General features: G+C 38.6%; 1 protein-coding gene across 22 annotated transcripts in view; it reads right to left on the bottom strand.

Moving 5' to 3' along the window:
• Positions 1–18,444, bottom strand: part of NCKAP5 (NCK associated protein 5) — a 439,736-nt gene that overhangs the window by 66,802 nt on the left and 354,490 nt on the right. The window lies entirely within an intron of this gene.

The following is an 18,444-nucleotide window of genomic DNA, read 5'->3' as shown; positions in this document are numbered from 1 at the left end:
AGGGCCACTGCTACAGCCTCTGGATCTGCGTGCCGTGCTTCAGGTGCATTTCAGATATGCTAGCAAATCCTTTTTTTTCTAACCAGTAATTAGTAATTTGGGAATCATTTCTCAAGAGTTACATATTCATACAGGTTTTATGTGCTGGCTCTTCAGGAGGTGCTGTCCTGCTGCAGATTATGGCAAATAGCTTCAGTGATCAATGCTCTGTAGAATCGTATTTTGTCCAACATATTGTTGAGTAGATTAAAATGCTACAGGCACTCAGTATCCAATATACATTTTATTATAAATATTAAGTACATCCAGGCTATGTGTTTTTTAACACCAGGGATGGCTATTCCCTAGTTATTCAGTGTGTACCCTTTAAAACGTTATTAGTAGAGTTACCGTTGGGTGTTTGCTCAAGATTTAAGCTCCAGGTAAAATGCCTTCCCAAGCTCACAGATTTACTGACTTAGTACACGTGTTATTCTTGACAATAATTCCAAGTGCATCGTTGAACCACCAGAAAATTCCACTATTTTCTGAAACAGGAGAACCTGATGTTATGAACAAGTGTTGTGCTTGCACTTGGCAGAGGAATCACTTTCTCCGATGAAATCAGCCATCTGATTTTCGCTTCCAGAGATTTTTAGTGCGAGTTACTATAGCCAGATCTGTGCATTAGAACTGATGACAGTGGACATCTGAGATGGATGAACATTTATACCTGAGCATCTATTTTCCCCAAAGTATTCTAGAAATAGTGCTATAGGAGTTTTACAGTTGTAAAACTGTCTTCCCATTTTTCCAGCAAAGCATTTGAAGTAGCTCATTACTTAAATGGGGACATGTATGCATCTCAGTAAGGGGAACAAAATACACCCTACAATGTCATCCAGTGGGACTTAGTGCGCTGCTGTTATTGTCTATGTCAGACTTGAGAGCAGAGGTCAGCCTGCTTGGATCTAATACCTCTGAATAGGCAGAAAAAACAAACATTTCTGGCCTGAGAGCTGGCTGGTGAAAAGACACAGCCCAGCAGAGCACGCTGCAAACAGCCTGGGGCTGCGGGGCTTCGACCACACTGGCTCCATCACTGGGCAGGCCGGGCTGTGCACGTTTCATGCTACATTTCAGTGGTCTTTGCCAGCATTCAGCTCTCTGACTCTATAATAACAAAGGTGAACCAGCAGACTGAAACACAGGAAAATGCTTTCGAGATGTGCAATGTGATTATATTTCTGCATCAAATGAAAGACCGTCACGTTGGAAATATCCCCCCCATGCATATGCAAAGACACCAACAGACACGCAGCCAGCACAATGACTAGCATTAACAAACAGCAGAGCACAGTTTGAGATCATTAATTAAATACATTCGCACAGCACTGAAGCAAGTCATCCAATTACAGAAGAAAAATGATAAGAAAATTGTTTTTCTTTCAATTATTTGTTTTTCTTCCTTCTCCATTTTCCAAATCAAAAATAGTAAAAACTCTATTTGTTAAAAAAATCTCATTATGATCCATTTAAAATCAAGTAGCAGATTGTGCTAACTATGTAACTTGATGCTGATTTCTTCTCAGATAAGCAAAATGTACCGTGTCCTTTGTAGTTATTTTCGGATGGTCACATACCCAGATCAAGGAGTCACTGCTGCCTTGAAAACCACACAATGGGAAAATCACTGTTGATGCTATCGCAGTGCAGTGCAACAGAAGGCTGACCACAGCACAGACTGCCTTTCACAGAAAAGACCACATCAGTTTAAACGAATATTTAAATACAAACCAAAGAGTTATAACTATAAATTCACTTCATCTGCCCCATTTGGGGTGCATTGAGGTAGTTGGTGGCCTACGGGGATAAGGGGAAACTGGGCAGTATTTGTGCATGGGACGCCTCGGCCCCTCTGAAAACAGGAAAGCATCAGGAGCACTGGACTGCAGAACCGAAAACCTTTACGGAAGTGAACACGGCATGGGCTGGACCCATTTGCTCAGAAATTGCTCTGTGCTGAGCAGTGCTGGGGCAGGTGCAGACAAAAAGGTTCCCAGCATCGTGGCTGGGCTGCAGCCACGTCTCTGGAGCTGGTGGGGAGGCACAGGCCAGGCAGAGCGGAAAGGGCATCTCTGCGGCTGCCTGTGAGCAGTGGCAGAAAAGCTCCACCTTCGACTGCAAGATCGTGGTTTCCCAGGCTTTACTGCCATGGGCTGTCTCCCGGCTTGCTTGTGTTTTCAGCCAAGGTGGAGCAATATGGCTCAAAGTCAAGAATAAGTCCTGCAACCCACATAAAAAATAAAAACAAAGTAATTGATAATTTAGGTGGAAACCTATTATATCAAGTGCAATAGGAAATACAATTATCTGGCAGCAGATAACCAATCCATCAGACAGAAGGCCAGCCCCCCTCCCCACAGCGACATCCTTATTAAGGCTTTCTAGGAAGATAAAAGAAGGCTCCAGCCTCCTGGCATGAGGCAGTATTACAGGGAGACTCCACAGTGCCTTGTGACTGGATCTGTACAGAATATCTATCAGTTCCCATCTCCTTTTTAAAATGTCTAATGGCCTGCAGCATTGCCAGAACAATTTTCAATGAATTATGCCAAACTGTGTATGACTCTCCAATATCGGATGAGTTAATTGCTATTAAATCAATTGGCTTTGTTTTTCTCACATGAGCCAAAGCCCATCATTCACAAGAAAGAAATTCTCGAGGTTCTGAGAGAGACATTTTCATCCCGGTGCTCCGAGCCAGAGCTGCAAATGTTTGTTTGGTGCATCCCCTCACCTCTGCTGCTATCCGGGGCATCACAACCCTGAAAAGGCAAACTCTGGACTTCTCTCCCATATAGAGCAGCTGCTGCAACAGGACTGGCAGGGAATACCTTTCTGCAGCCTTCACGCCACCCATTTTTAATACTTCTCTGCACAAAGATTCCTCTCAAATCCACAGGCAGCAACACACCAGGTTCTACCCCAGCTGTACTAAATAAGCAAGCCTTAGTAACTCTACCAAAAACATGCAAAAATGTACAACACGAGAAGAGTGCTGATACAGCTGTGACAGAGGCTCAAGAACTCTCGCTAGGTGACTTTGTCACTCCTGATCCCTTGCTCATCTTTAACTGCTACATCCATCCAAAGCAGAGCCCAGTGATGAATTAATCCCACCTAGGATGAGATTTAGTTTCAAAGGTCTTACAGAAATAGCACTCCATACTGAATCTCCATTGCACCCTGGAAGATAGCAGACCAAATATATATCTATGATTAGGTATGCAATTCACTTAATACCAGTTTATGCAGAAATAACATCTGTCTTGAAACTGAATGCTGATTTTTTCAGTCCCTAAGTGCATTTTCGTCCCTAGATGCACTGCAGAGGGATTCAGATGGAGAGAGAATAACTTTCACCTATTCCGTCAGAGGTTAGCTAGATTAAGAACACACACTATTCAAAGCATGAAGCGTGAACTTCTCATACACTAGATACTCTGAAATAAAGGAGAATGTTAAGTGTATGGAAAAATAATAAAATGAAGTTCAACTTCTGAAAGCAGAAATAGATTTTGCCTTTAGACAAATCAGAGACTGCGATACACGTGCTGCTGGCATATGGTAAATCTGCTTTTTAAAGTGAGCAGAACAAGTTGTTGTCAACAGAAAACAGCCAACTATGAAGCAAAAGTGAATGCCATATAAAGCTGCTTCCATTGTATTTAATTCTAATAATCACTAACATGGGAAATACACTTGAAATCCTACGCTGTGTGCATGCAGCAATGCCTGACGTTTCATCGTATGTAACTGATGCAATGAAAATAAAATGATAAATATTTCAACTCTCAGAAGTTATATATTTAATAGAAAATTCAGAATTATGTCTCACTTTCCTACTGCTCACTTCCTATAAACAGAACATTTCACAGTTTATAATGGCAATAGCAGTTGGCATACTGAGCACTTTACATGAGTAAATCAGCTTGGTTAAGAACTTGCCTTCATCCTTCCAGCTGTCTATGGAATATGAAGACAGGCAGCTTCCTAGCAGAGTTCTTGTGCATCATTTATACCACCTCATACTCCTTTTTATACCTGTATCCTTTAGGTTAATTTCAAGGACATTTCACTGTGGAAATATCCATGCTTTTTTCCTTCTAATTCCCTAATAATCTGCTTTGCAATCATTTACCCTAACAGCATGACATTACCTCTGACTGTTTCTCTCTGATAAATATTTTAGACTAAAATGAAGTCCAGCATTATGGTGCTTCAGCTGAAGAATTCAGGGTGTCTTTAAGAAGCGTTTAGGTCCTCTTTTACCACTTTTCAGGAGTGCCTTTACATCAAATAAGGTCCCCTATTCACAATTGTGTTCTTGTATTTCTTCACAGAAATAGGCAGTTAATAAAACGAATTTTTCCACCCGTTCTGAAAATAAAACACAGCCTTATCTTATAAGTTGCACAGAATAGCTCAATGCAATACAAACCATATAAGGGTATGCTTTTCTATATTTTTAACAAGTGCTAGAAAGAGACCAGGTTTTATAGGACTACGTGAGAGTATTTTGACACAAATACTTAGACTCGTATTTTCACTTGTACCTATAGCAAAAGTGACCAACCAATCTGTACCTGTGCATTTCCTTAAGCAACAAAATACTGCACCAACAAGCACCCAGGAAAAAGAAAAGGGCAAGGTATGGGTGAAGCACAGGAGCAACGAGAGGTTTGTCATAGCTCTGCTCTGGCCTGTTGTGCTGCTGCAGAGCATCCCCTGGAGAAAGTGAATATAGCTCCGCAGTATGGGCAATGGGAGCTAGTCACAGGAGACGGCTGGGAGAACACGCACCGTGCAGCCAACTTGTCAGGGAGCTCCCTTCTCCAGCCAAACCTTGTACAGGACTGGGGCTAAACGTGGAGTGGGAAACTAACAGCCTCTGTCTGTTCCAAATGCTCCTCCCTGCCCCAAATTATTCTACGCTCATCACTTCTTAGACATCAAGAAGCTGTCAATACACAAGTTTGCCTCTGCACCGGCAGGCACGCACAACTTCTCATCGTAAAGCTAACGCATCACACAAAACTCTTTTTACTCTTTCCTTGTTGTTAAAGGCTCCATTTCTAATAGATCAGGCACTCAGCAAAGGTACTTGATATTTGGCAAAAGCACACAACATGAAACATTATACAGCTCTGTCTGGAATAGACAAAGCAACTTAGAAGTCTTACACCCTGTGGTAATTAGCACCACCAAATACGCTGGCTTTCACACTTGGTACTCTGTTCTGTTTTAATGTCTGTCTGATGGATTACCTGAAATTCATTGCCCTGTACGATGCTGCTAGGGTTCTCAGCTCCTGTACTGTGGGAGACCTGCCACTACAGCTGGTTGGATTTATTTTTGGTGGGAGGAGAGGGTTAATCCACAGCGAGTGAACCCCAGGATAACTCTCAGAGTGCTCGGAGCAAGCAGCGAGAGACTGGTATTTATTGGCCTTATTTATTGGCTGTGTAAAATACAGGAAACAGAATCACAAACTTACAGTATTGCCCAGCGTTAACAGGGGAAAGAGTTATAGAAAATATGAATATTAAAGGATCAACTATAAAACACATTTCAGTAAGCAAAAGCATTTCTTGGTACAAAAAAGGCAGCCTCCAGTTATTCTAGAAATTTCACGTCAAGCAGATTTGAATTTTCTATTAATCTAATAAAAATATTTCCATGCAAGTTCTGATTTGATTTTTGCCATTTGTTTTTGTTGTCTCCCCTACTACTAAGTGGACATTGCTAAAAAACTTGATGTCTGGGGATACAGCAGATGCTAGACTTTAAATTCATACCCAGTATAACAGCAGTTTGTCAGTTTTGCTGGCAAATCCTCCAGGCAAGTTCACTGAGACTTAACTGACAACGTCCAAGACAAAGTACACAGGTATGATATTACAAACATTTGTATAGAAGATTAGGGTGCTAAAACTACATCGGAAAATCCTGTTAACAAGGCAAATCCAGCACAAAAAAAAAAAACCAAAGGCTTCACTTGCATCTACTTCAAGTTTTCCAGGCTTGCTGCTCTCTGTTATTACCAAACCATTCAGAGAGAGAAAAAACCAGTCAATTAGATTCCAAAGTAAGGAACTCAGAAGGTTGAAAACTTATATCCTAGGGTATAAATTGGGAGGTATTAAGCAGACATTTGATGCATAAACATAAATAACATAATCTCTCTGAATTCTTCACAGAGTTGGCAATATTATTGTAAGCCTAAAATTACTCCTCTTCCAAATCCCTTAGTTTCATTAATTTTCATAAACTGTTTTAAATAAAAGTTACATTGAAAGACACAAAGTAATCCTCCCTGATCCTAGTTTTGTTTTTATAACTCTATCAGTGTTCTCAAGCTCTGAGACTCCAATGTGTTTTTAATAGCACTACAGTAGGAGCCTGTAAATATTGCAGTAATAATAAAAGGAGCTAATTTAATTTCTTAGGAAAATGTACGTATAAAGTTCCCTGTGGTTTGTAATTACTGTAAAGTCAACAGTTTACATCAATGACCTGGTAATCAGCTACTCAGAATGTAAACAATTAATGAAATAAATGTTTTCAACAAGCTTTCTCATGGAAGACTCCTTGGAGTATGGTAAAACAGCAGTTTTGCAAGTATAGCATTGTAGAAGAGTCAGGCCTCTTATTAAGTTTATATTTTCACTTTTTCTCATTAATTTGGTACAGAGCAGTACATGCTTTTTGTAAATACCTTTCTATTGATCTGATAGCAATCCATATGTTAATTCCACTTTGCTAAATGGATGCCAGCCTCATGCTGGTGCTATGAATTATAGGAACATCCGAGCGTGGAGGCAGAAATCTGCACGTTCTGATGCCTTCCCTTCCTGCACTGCTCACAAACAACACCAGTTTTCCTTCACATCTCAGCGTGGTCAAAATCAGTCTAGAAAACAGCTTTATACTAAACTTCTGTGACAAGGAAGAACAATGCCATTAATCTTTTATGGCATGCCTTTCACATGCTATCTATGCTTTAACAGTGAAAAGGTGGAGTGTTATTATTTCACTGTATTTAAGAAATGCTTTAACATGAAAGTACAGATGGAAGTTGTTGACGGTTTAGTGTCACTTAGACAATTGCAATTGCGTTATCAATAATAATCTGATTAAATTACTCACTAATTTCAACATGCTGCTAAATTGATACTGATCACTGATATTATGACAGCCGGAGATATTCCTGGTAGCACAAAATAATTTTGGTCTTCGAATTTGTGATTCTTACAGTTTAAAACTCATTTTCACATTCACTTTCTGACTATGCCCCAAAATCATCTAAAGGAATTAGGCAGACCTCAATACGATCTTGTTATTGACATTTATGTTGATCGATGTTGGCTCTTACAGAATTGGAATCTACAGATCAATTCCCTTATTAGATTCGTTCTCAGTGCTGCCATGATCATTTTATCACAGAAGCTGCTGCTATCAAATGCTGCTTTATCACTTTATAATAGGATACGCTGAAGCTTTCCTCTGGCATATAGTTGGAAATGAAAACTGTCTGAGCTCTAAGAATTGTTTGAACTCTAAGAATTGTTTTCACAGATTTTCAAAATTATCCTTATTAACAGCATATGTCTATTTTTAAAAGCTATCTTAAACTCAATTTACCTAACTAGTAAAAATTTTCCCCATGAGAAAATACCAGTTCTCAGGGTGGTAAAAAAATAAAATAAAAAAGGTTAACACTGGACACTGCCCTGGATTTATTAATCACCTTCTTTCTGTTGACTCTAAGAGCAAAGAGATGTTAGACAAAAATGAGTGTAAGAATGTAGATATGAGAGAAGAAACAACATGGTTTCAGGAATGGCATTATGTGAACACAAACACATGTACGAGCACTCAAAAGCACACAGAACAAAAATATACTCGAGGTTTGTTGCAGAGGTTTTTATCTGGTTTTGAAAATATGGAGGGCAATGGCATTTTTGTAAGAATGGTGTTACAGCCCCTGTTGAGAGAGGAGTTCATCACATTAATTTAAATCTACAATAAAATAAATTAGCTTTTTTATTGCCAGGTTGAACTACGGGGCTATGATTGTTATGTATTGCTACAATCTAAGTCTTAATGGCATTTTAGCCCTGTGGTGGTCAAACAGAAACCATTTCAAACCTTCTAAAGGCTATTAAAACATGTGCAGATGTCTGGAAAATTAATACTATTATCTAACTCTAACCTTTTGCCTGTAGGAGGAAAAGGCGAGAGAAGGCTCGGGGAAGATGTTTTAGATCAATACATGGCAACAGAGGAGGGTGAACGCTGCTTCACATGGAAGTTCATTGGCTGTGAACAGGTGATTCAAGCGAGCAGATTCATCCTTATTTGGTTTGCACTGAAATCATTCATTTACTCAGAAAAAATAATTTAAGAGAGATGAGCATCATTTTTACAGTCCTTCCTCACTGCTGTTTCTCAAGGTCCAGCAAGCTAGACATTGGAAAGGTTCATTCATTTAAATGACAGGAGCACGAATTTGTCAAGGTTAATGTTGAACATGTCGCATTTTCCTTGCTTCAAAATTACGCGTTTGAAAGGTTTCTCCATCCCTCCACCCTTTCTTTTTTTTTTTTTTTTGGTGAAACTGTTGAAATGCCAGCTGGACTGAAAAGAGTTTAAAAGTGGTAGGAGGATTTAAGGAAATAATGTTATTGTTAGTTTAAGGCTTTTACATACATATTTTCTCTCCAACACTAATGCATTGTTTTTGGCTCTGGCAGAATAATTTCAAATAAGGAGAGCCTTTTTACAGTGGTTTTCTTGGATGCCTGGATACAAGGTACTTATGGAAATGGAAAATAAAAACCATCAGCCATTGCTCCTGGGCCAAACTGTGCTCCTGCGAGTACAGTGCCCTCTAAGTGTTGTGCAGGACCTGGACCAGCCCTGCAAGTGCCAAGCCCTGGCACATGATGACATTAAAGAGAGTCCCTGTCCCACCCTGCTGCCAGAATGTCCCCGGAGGCAGCCTGCCCCAGGCTCGAAGCAGCCATGAACTTTACCTCTACCATGGGAAAGCTGAGAGCTGCAGACCCCTTCGGCAGCTGTATGTGTTCGGAAGAAGCGGTGCCAACTTTTGATTAGGAATCTGTGACCTTGTGAATTGATCATTATTTCCCCGTAGATAAAAGCAGAGCTTAGGAGGTATTATATAGGAATTTCAAAAAGGGTCAGCCCCCGGTTCAGCACCAGATAAGGAGCCAGATTTTTAAGAAAGCTCAGCGAAATGCCTGAATACTTGAAAGTCTAGGCCTGTGTACGCGAAGGACCTAAAGACCTAAATTAAAGGTTAATTCCATTTGTTATTCCCCCATGAACTGGTGAAGACTGGTAGCAGAGCTGAGTACCCATATGTCTAATTATTGTCAAGAACCTCCTAAGGACCATTTAATGGAATGAATTTAAGCAAACCTCTAAAATACAATGCTAATGTCTGATTCATGTTCACACTCACATTGTCTATAACCCATAATAACTTTACCTAGACATATACGTATCTACAGAACAGGAAGAGGATGCAATGCTTATTTAGAGAAAAAAAAAGGGGGGGGGGGGGGGGGACTAAGAGTAAGTAAAAGGAAACTTAAAAACATTAGATGAAGTATATCTGCTTTTAAAATATGACTGACTATATAAATTTAGAATCAAAACACTACAAAATGAAGTAATTCATCTCAGAAGGTGTATACCAGAAGAAGGAACTGAAAAGTGGTATCTGTTTGAGTTTTTAAAGCACTGATATTAATTCCAGATGTCATTACTTCGACACTCTGGTTTTCATACTTTTAACCCAGTAAGATGGAGTTTAATTCATAATGTTCAAGATGCCCTTGTAATGCGTACAGGACACAGACGAATCACTGCTCCTCCCTGCATCCAGACATCTGTTAGTGACTAATGAAACAGGGCTTGCTCACATCCAGGCAGAAATGAGCAGGAATGCCATCTAAAAATGCTAAAAATACAGTAAGACTCAAGTTTGTCAATATCACATTATTAAAGATTTAATGACAAAGGTAACTTTTCCTTTTAGCTTGCCCTTATCAAGAGATACCCAGATGGTAATACAAGAGTTAAGGCACTAATGGACTCTTCAGTTTCACTGAGCATCTATGTGCTGATTTTATCTTGCAATACAGTATTTCACATTCTCAGCGAAGTCAACAGAGACGTAGTCAATAGTGTCACAGCCTCTGGATGAGGATCTGAATCTTACCAGTATCCAAACCATCATTAAAGAAGATAGGTCATTTGGGAAACAAAGGAGAGCATTAGTAAAATTCAATACTAAAAGATGGGGTTGATTCAGTAGGTGTTTTATGATTCATTATGAATAACATTTCATTTTAATTACCAACCCTTTCTTCCATGCACAGTATACATAAAAGTACACAAAACATACAGAGTACATGCCAGGGAAATGATTTCTTTTCATAACAGATGGCAACAGAAAATACTTATTGAGTAATTTTATGTGCTAAAAACCACTTAGCATGATGTTGGATTCATCTGATTGAATGTGTAATTTAAAATTACTAGCAAATTACACTGACCTGATATAATCTGAAATGCTTAAATGTTACCAAGTAGAGCACTTACTGGCACACTACTTTTTAAGTAAAGGAGACATAGTTCCACATTGATTCATGTCCTTAAACTCTGCCACTATGCTTAAACAGTAACAGAAACACAGTTATGACTGAAGTACACTTTAAATGAAATTCCACACATATTAAGTGTAGTAAAATTACAAATGAAATTAATCATTTACTTATTGTTATTTATTTCATATATGCATACTTTTGAGTAGTTGTCTTTCATTTAAGTTTCAAAGTCTTTTAGGAAAACAAACTACACACTTAGCTCCACTAGAGCAATAGGAGAAACATGACACGTCTGTAATAATAATGGTTATGCTTTTATACTGCCTTAGAATTTCAATAGATTTCCACTTTGCCACAGGAAGAAGGCCTCAAAATCTTTGAATCATTTAATTTTATGCATTCTTTTGGTAATTCATTTGGGAGTTATGGAGTGTGAAATATGCACCATGATGAAACAACAATTATCTAGCACACCTGTTGTTTATCCACATAGTATTTAAGAAGGGCCTGCAGTGGCTACTATTTTATTCCACTGCGCAATTCAAAATCAGGAAGCTTTAAGAAATGACCTGATGACACAAAATTACACTTCCGTATGTAACACGTGGCTTGTAGTGTGCGTATCGTACACTGCAATAGCATTAGAACAAATACATGCTAATTCCTGCTATCGGAATTTCAATGAGAAAGATTTTTCCATTTAGAAAGGAAACCGGAATGAATGATTTTTGATTAAATACACCTAACATAACAAAAACATTGTAAATTTAATCAAAACTTGAATTATATCAGCCAAAAAAGAAAAGGATGCTGGTCATACGAAATTCAAAGGCATGAATAACCCAAAGAGCTTTCAAAGTTCCCAATCTATGATAAGCATTCCTTGTAACCAGCCTCTATACTTACACTTTGACCATTCATGCAACGATTAACACAGTAAGTTACCAATACAGTCAGCAAATAGCACAGGTTGAAACAACTGCATCCGGTGGGTTATTCTCTCTAAGTTAAGCATTGCTATAGGTTAAATGTAACCACAGAAAATTAAAAAAAAAAAAAAAAAAGTGTCATCTTTTTCATTATTACTGTAAGTTTGAAGCACAGGGCAAGTTTGGAATACAGAAATACTGTTTTGTACTGTGGGACTCTTAACTTTTGTCTTAGATTTATTCTCTTACTGAATGTACACAATGATAGGAAAAGCCTTGAAAAACATTGTTGTACTTAATGACTCTGCTTACATACTCGCTCAGGGTTTCAAATGCCATATTGGATTCCTGCCATCATGTGTATCATCACTGATAATAAAAATCCATGCATAAAATAAAGAGAAATCTACAGTTCATTCAGCATCAGTTGCATGTTTGTCTAAAAAAATAGGCAGTAAAATCTTACTTCTTTTGTTCAGGCCTGTCACATCAGCACAGCCCCACTGTTTCCTTGACATATGCTTACTCTGAAAGACCGTCTCTGCTCTTCAGCACATTGTGAGCTTTAGTTATTATTTTCTTTTTGTTTAAGAGCACGTTGGTGAAGAGTTTAGGTACTGAAATAAGGATTAACAGTCTGACAAGAAGGGAGGTCACCAAGACACAAATTACAGATGGGTCAGACCTATCAGCGAAGTTGATCTAAGTCCCTGATAATAAAAATACCCTTCTCCACTCAACACCTAGCTGTGCTTTGCTTGCTTTAGTTTTAAATGCTGTGAAGGATAATACCCTCTCTCTCCTTTCATATATCATGCCACAGTCTATAACTTCTTTGTGTGTGCGTGTGTGTGTGTGATGTTCCTTTATCAGCCTGAATTAGATTTAGATCCAGCAAAGCATTTTGGCAAATGTTCTATTTTCAGAATGAGAGTTTTACAGTTTCCCTAGTTAGAAAAGAGCATGACAGGTTTCTCCTGTGTTACAGACCAGTACTCTTGAGGGACAAGAAAGGCCTCCTCAGCCATTTGGTTCAAGGGATCTATCTCACAAAGCTTTCTGAAAGTCTGCACAACACAGCCATGATTTTCACACTCTGATCTTCCTGGTAATCAGTGATATAACACAAAGAAAAGGCACAAAGCTGCCTCAGGGGAGGTTCAGACTGGACACGAGGAAAAATTTTTCTGCCACAAGGGTGGGCAAACACTGGCACAGGCTTCCTAGTGAGGTGGTTGGTGCCCCAAACCTGTCGGTGGTCAGGAGGCATTGGGATAATGCCCTCACTAATACGCTCGAGCTTTTGGTTATCCCTGAAGTGGTCGGGCAGTTGGACTCGAGGATCTTTGTAAGGTCCCCTTCTACTGAACTATTTGATAAGTCTGTTTCTGTCAGCTTACGTCCTTGTGACTAGAGACAGCCTGTAGGGAGCCACTGTTGCGGATGACATCCGGCGATGCCAGGTGCTCTCCCAAAAATCTGCTCATCTCAGAGCCTTTTTCTAGAGCTGTCAGGTTATCAGATACCTAGCCTAATTCTTCCAAGCATTCTCCTATCGCTGTTCCTTCAAAACTAGAGGTCACGCAGCTTAATTTAGGGAGGTTAGATGGACTTGCTTTGGAGGATGATATTTTCTTTCCTTCTCTCATCACTGACTTTGGTCACCCGTTCATTTAAACAGCAGGCTCTCAGGCATACTTTATTTCTCTAACATTTCTTCAGCATGTATGTGGAGCTGTAAAAAGGGCAAGAAATATGGTTTCAATAATATATTCCGATATATGGAATATATTATTCCATGCTGGTGATTTAAGCTGAGATGAAATACAGAGTATTATGTATCACTACAGAGGCTGTTAGGCCTTATTTTTATTTTAATATTTTCTGAGAAAAAAAGCCATTTGCCAGTCTGTTCTGGAGTTGGAGTTTCAGAAGATTTGCAAATACGAGTGCCCTGACAATCTGATGGATACCAAGGAAGAGAAGTAAGAAAATAAGCAGGTCAACTGCGGGAGTTTCCAAACTTCACACACAAATTTGCTGATCTCGGTCTCAAGTCTGCGTGCTCTCTGAAGAGCCCAGAGGCAGCAGGCAGGACGAGTGGCTGGCTTCTGTCAGACGGGAATTATGCTGCTGCTCAGCGTGTAACGATCCAGTTATTTAAATAGATTTGGACTGCTGACAAACTGTTTTCTAACAATGTGTGATGATCTTTAGCTTTAATTTCAAACCCTCCGATACTTTCTTTCTGAAATACTTAACCATTTCATATATCTAATTGCTGGAAGGTGATGCAACTTCAATTTTAACCTTCTGCCTTCAGACATCATCATGTCTAACGATGTCTGAACCAGAGGTCAGGCTCCGAGGCCAGATACTCCATCTCCTTTTGTCAGGTGTTAGGGCAATTAATTGCCCTTTTTCCTTCTCATATATAATAATGTCGTCAGTGTAATTTACCCCTTCCTGCTAAGTTGCACAACTGTTTCCATCTAAGTGCGTACAGTTACAGTCTATCTCATATGTCTCGCAGTTGTCAGGTTATTACAAGAGCTAATGTCAATGCAGTTACAACAAAGTAGTTATTATTTGAATCTAAGGATTCAGCAGACTGTGCTGGAGCACTCTGAACAAAATCCTAGACATGAAATTAAACAATGTGGATGGTCCGTGAGTAATAAATGAAACTAATCTAGCCAGAGAAACACAATGAGAAAATGGATGCTTCAGGAGTTCTCCCTACCTTGTTCTGGAGTTGGTAAAGTAGCATTTTTATTACGGGAATAAAAAGGCAATGAAAATACAGTTTGGGATCAGAGATACTGTAAATCTTGTGATTAGTAATATTATTTTATGCTTTCCCAACTATGAAAATTTTATTACTTATTTAATCAAGTAAATCAATTCAATAAATGTTGCTACTCTGCACTTTTTAACACCTTTCACTGTAAGTTCCCTGCCTGCTTTATAAACAGCAACCTCCTGGGTGAAAAGTGAAAACAAGAATTTTATCCACAAGAAGAGTTCAGCTAACAAACATTTTCCTTTTAATGTAAACAGAGATACATTATATAAACGACCGCAGTATCTATCAGAAGGCAAACCCTGACCCCTTTTGCCTCTCAAAAACTCTATAAATGTCATCCTTGTTGCAAAGGAAAAATATTCAATATTAGAATCAGGTTTGATAGCAATCATTATTTCGTCAGGTATGAGTAGAAAAGGAGGGCTAACTAGAAAAAAAAGGCCTGTGAAAGATCTGTCTCAAGAGCGAGCAGTCTATACCCAATAAAGTCAAACAACTGTATGAGAAGCCACAGCTAAAAAGTGAAAAAGTCTGTAATTTAGTTATTTTAATAGTTTTAAGTTTCTCTGAACAAAACACTGCACCATGTATTAAAAAAAAAAAAGGCAAAGACAGAAATACAGTGATACTAACATTTACATTTAAACCTATTTCATATATGCTATTCATGATCATGGGCAAATCAGAAGTGGTAGGCTTCATCTAAGGCTGCTTCTTTTTCCTACCATTACCCTTTTTCTTACCCTCACCCTCTATTTAGATATACCTCAACTCTTCATCAATCTTCTGTGCATCACCTGCACAAATTTGCCTTTTCACTTCCAACGAGTTCCACTCCACCTGATTTTAAATCTTAGTCGGTCATTCGCACCTATTTCTCCCAGTGCCAGATGAAATACAAGGCAGCTCACCAAAATGGAGTTCCTGCTTTTCTTTCCCAAACCTTTTTTGCCATGACAGGCAGAATTTCACCTCCTTTTAGCAACCATATCAACTGAGGAAAATGAAAGCTGTCTTGGCAGAAGCCACTCCTCTGTGATAGTTTCTAACTAACGCTATTCCTCTTCTTCAGATGGTGCTGAGACAGAAGCACTTTTCCAAGGCTTCTAAATTTTCAGAAAGCCATTTCAGAGAGATTTGTTGAATAAAATAAAACAAAAATAAAAACAAAAAATCCACTGGTGATCAGATTCCTCCTTATTTACCTACCCTAATAACCCTAATACTGGCTTTGTAAATCACACCATTCAGTTAGAAAGAATGTCCCTAGAAAGACAGGGTAGCTCTTAAAATCATCCACAAAAGAAGCGATGAAAAAAAAAAAGCTTGAGTTATCTCTCTCTCCTCCTCAGATTTTGCATCAGAGCCTGTGTTATTTAATCTTTTCATGACAGGAATGAGATGTCCTCTGTATCACAGTCACTACAAGCAGTAAGTACACCAGAATTTCTAGCAGCAAAGAAGTTATACGGCAATCTACTTAATCACATGCCTCAAGAAAACACATGTATTTCTTTTAAAATATTATTAGGCCCTTCAATTTCATGAGTACTTACTTTTCTTGTAAATGCATGAGAGTGTAATACTTTCAATAATAGTTTTACAGTGAAGGATTCCTGAAGCAGTCATGAAAACCTTCACTACATGATTTTGTTTTTAAATTGGAAGCAATCAGTTTTTCCTTTGATCTGTGTGAGAAGCACGAGGAAAAACAACACAGTGCAATCAGTACTGTACACAGGCTACTATTCTGCAGTCAAGTTCAAAACATTTAAGTCAATTTGTTTATTGGGAAAGAAAGTGAACAAACTGATTTCTAAGAAGACAAATTGTGCATTATTTGCTTAAAATGAAATAACAAAGAAACTTAGGGTAATGGTGAAATCTATTTTACTTTATTTAAGAAATCTATATTTCTGTTGAAATCTGATATACTCAGAATGTTTATGATTTAAAAATCAGCTTAGTCTTTTGTACAAGAATTTCCTAGTGCCAATCACAGGACGAACTGATGGTAATATACAACTAAATCACAGATGATATGCAGACAAAGTAACTAATATTACTTATTTTTAGCTTAGGCTCTGCAGCATTATTGAAAATTTGTGATTGTAGTGAGTATAAATACTCGTAGGATGAGATCGATATGTAAATAAGATTAAACTTCATTGTATCAGACAGTACAGGAAAGTTAAAAGTAACACCACCACCACCCCCCAACAGTATTTGTCTATTCACTTTGATCAGGGCTATGAATTAACAGTGATGTCCTTAAGCACATATTTAGTACTCTGCTGTACAGTGAGAGATTTAAACAAATATTTAGTTCTTGCTCTAAACCTGCGGTTATGCATTTCCAAAAAGACATAATCCAAACTTTTCTTCCTTTTTTTTTTTTTTTTTTTTTATAGGCACACAACGATATTTGCTTAATTTCAGTCCAGTCTTCTTGAGATTTTACATCTCAGTCTACAAGATCACAGATGACACACCACTAATTCAAGTCTGGAGTAAAATTAGAGAATAAATAGATTTCTGGAAACTCACTAATTGACTGGTGTTTTTTTTTGTGTGTGTTTTTTTTTGTTTGTTTGTTTTTCCTGTAAAAATGACATAGGAAGTGGTTTAACAGAAGTTCTTCATTTTCTCCTGTACACTGCAACTTGTTCGCTGCTTTTTCTTTTTTTTTTTTCCCCCCCAGAGGGGGGTTAAAATCTGCTGATAGCACGTATGGGGACATAACCCATTTTGCTGTCATCTGTGCAACATGGACCTTAAGAATGATCTTAATTCTCTTTCTTCTTTGGCAAAAAAGACAAAGCAGTGAAAAGAGGGCAGGGGTGAGGGGCGTGGGGGGAACCTACACACATTATCTGCCTGCCAAACTGTGCAGGGACAAGAATGTAAAACAGTTTGAATCCCTCTCTAAAACCTACTACATCATTTAGTCCTTTCTTCTACTTGGTGCAGGTTCATCCCTTTCAACTTCTTTTGCAGCAGTGACACGATCCAGTTTCAAGGAACTGAAGTCAAACCATCGATCCCACTTGCTTTTCAGATGTTATCTTACACTTCTGTAACGCTCCCAAAATAACCTGGCCTTACTGTTGCCACATAACTAGGTAGTAAGTAATGGGCAATGTGTGGCTTCTCTGCAATTTAACCCGATACATTGGGTTAACCCAGTAACATTGACTAGAATTAGGTACTTTGGAAACAGAAAGAAAGAAGAAAACAGGAAGAAGGAGCAAGTGATGGGACTGTCAAAACCAGAAGTGAGCAATAAACGTGCATGCTGCAATGGATGCATTAAAGACTGAATAAATACAGAGGTATCAGTCCTACACAACAACCAGGAGTCTACAAAGGATGAACAAACAGTCAGGAAAGCAGTGGGCAGGAGAGAAGAAAACAAAAGAACGAAGGTCCTGACCTAGCAATACCCAAACCAACACAAAATGAGGAATCTGAGGACAATGCAAGAACCCAGATCCCTGTGATGGTGACCTAGCACCACTCTGCCTGTGCTTTAGAGTTTCACAGCTATTTGCTCTCACGGTGGGGATTCCTTGCCCTTAAGCACCAGTTGGTGAGCAGACCAATGTCTCCTCAATAAAGAACCCAAAGTGATGAGAGTTAGCAGCTGTCAGGTGTTGAGCGACAGTGCAAAGGCTAAATTTTACTTCAAGATATACATGCATAGCATCAGAGGATTTTAATAAGACACACATTTAATATCATTTAACTAGGTGAGTTGCCCACATTTCTCCCCTCAAATTTATGATTTTTTTTCTCTAATAATAAGTAACGTGTATTGCCAAAGCCAGACTTTGCCCCATTGCTTGAAACTTGCAAAATCTAGTTAGTCTCCATTTACTGTTCTTCTAGCTCACGGTCAGATTTGTTGGAAGTTCTGCAAAGCAATTCTACTTCTACAAAAGGATGTCAAAAAGATGGATTAATTCATAATAATGGGCTTTGCCAAATCGAAAGGGATACTGAAACATCTCTTATTATTCCAGAATGG

Source organism: Anser anser (assembly GCF_964211835.1).
Source record: "Anser anser genome assembly, chromosome: 6".
Classification (NCBI taxonomy): Eukaryota; Metazoa; Chordata; class Aves; order Anseriformes; family Anatidae; genus Anser; species Anser anser.
Note: the sequence above shows the minus strand (reverse complement) of the source record. Positions and strands in the feature narration are given on the sequence as shown.